This window comes from Vombatus ursinus, unplaced genomic scaffold (genome assembly GCF_900497805.2).
Source record: "Vombatus ursinus unplaced genomic scaffold, bare-nosed wombat genome assembly UNPS02014832.1, whole genome shotgun sequence".
NCBI lineage: Eukaryota > Metazoa > Chordata > Mammalia > Diprotodontia > Vombatidae > Vombatus > Vombatus ursinus.
The window spans coordinates 45,557,441-45,558,878 of NW_020954610.1; positions in this window are offsets into that span (position 1 = coordinate 45,557,441).

The window sequence follows — 1,438 nt, forward strand, 5'->3', positions numbered from 1 at the left end:
TATTCAGAGAAAGGTAAAATATTAACAGATAATGAGCAGACTGTTTCAGTTTTGTCTTTTATATCCCCAGGGTCTAGCACATAGTACATAATAATTTTGAATATGACCCACGGCTCAGTATTCCAGGCTCTAGGTTTATGTGAACTAGTTCAATTACGGAGGCAACACAATTAGCTTAGTTTTCTCCTACTCTGTTTCCTCTGGCAATTTCAGAATATAGCTTAAATATAGTTCACTTTTAAGTCTCCATGGAAGTGGATTAAAGTGTCCTCAGTTCTTATGCGAGTGCTCAGGGTAACAATGCATATTGGGTAGGGACAGTCCTTATTTCACCCCACAGATAATGCATATATGTATGTATGTGTGTATGTATGTATGTATGACTCACAATAGCCAATTGTTACAATTTTCTTCCCTCTCCAATGAGTCCTACCTTGTCCCCCAGGGCTGTCTCTATGAGGTCCTCTAGAACCATATCCCCACCCTATGGTTTGGAATACCCTTGAAAGATAAATGAACTTGAGGCTGCCAAAGAGGCAAGCCACTATCCATCTGACCTGCACTATACAAATAACTCACAGAAGTAGTAAAAGGTAGAGTTCAGGTTTTTTGCTCCCCTATAGCATGGTGCAGTCCCCTTCTACTCTTCAAGTTTTGGTACCATATGCATGATCTTCTTTCCCCCAAGAAGCCCAGGGATAGCTGTGGAGAAGAAGAATGCCCACCATTACTCCACAGTCCAATGTCAGTGCATGGGGTTAAACCCCATCTGCCTTATTCTGGTTATGGCTCTGACACAGAACTAAATGTAGCCTCTAATACCTATGGAGCTCTTTGATCTTATTATTAAGCCCCATGCGTACTTGCTGTTTTTTTCCTTAGTCCTGCAAATTGTATTTTGCACTTTTTTAAATCCAGAAAAGTCCAATGAGAAGTTGTTTGGCAACATCTCCTTATTTGGCAAACAAATGTAACCCTGGCTTTGACACCAAATCAGCAGGCTTAATAGCACCCTCCTATAACACGCATACTCCATCCACCAAATCCTTACCAGTTTCCATACTAGTTTTATACATGTACAAATTCATCTTGTTCATAAAATTCATGCAGTTACTAATATAAATGTCTGACAAAAAGTGTCCCTCAATGTAGCAGAAACAAGTGTTATGGCTACAAAAGTCTGTGAAATGACTCTACACAATACTCACATAAGACAAGAAATAAGTGAAAAAACCCTTGAGACACAGAACCCCTTGAAAGCATTTTGTTTTCTGATCTGGGAATTATAATTATAATAGCTAGCATTTCTATAACATTTTAAGGCTTACAAAGTGTTTTACATATAATATATCTCATTTGATCCTCACAACAATCCTGTAAATAGGTGTTATTAATCTTGATTTTACAGATGAAGAAACTGAGGTTAAGAGGAGTTCAG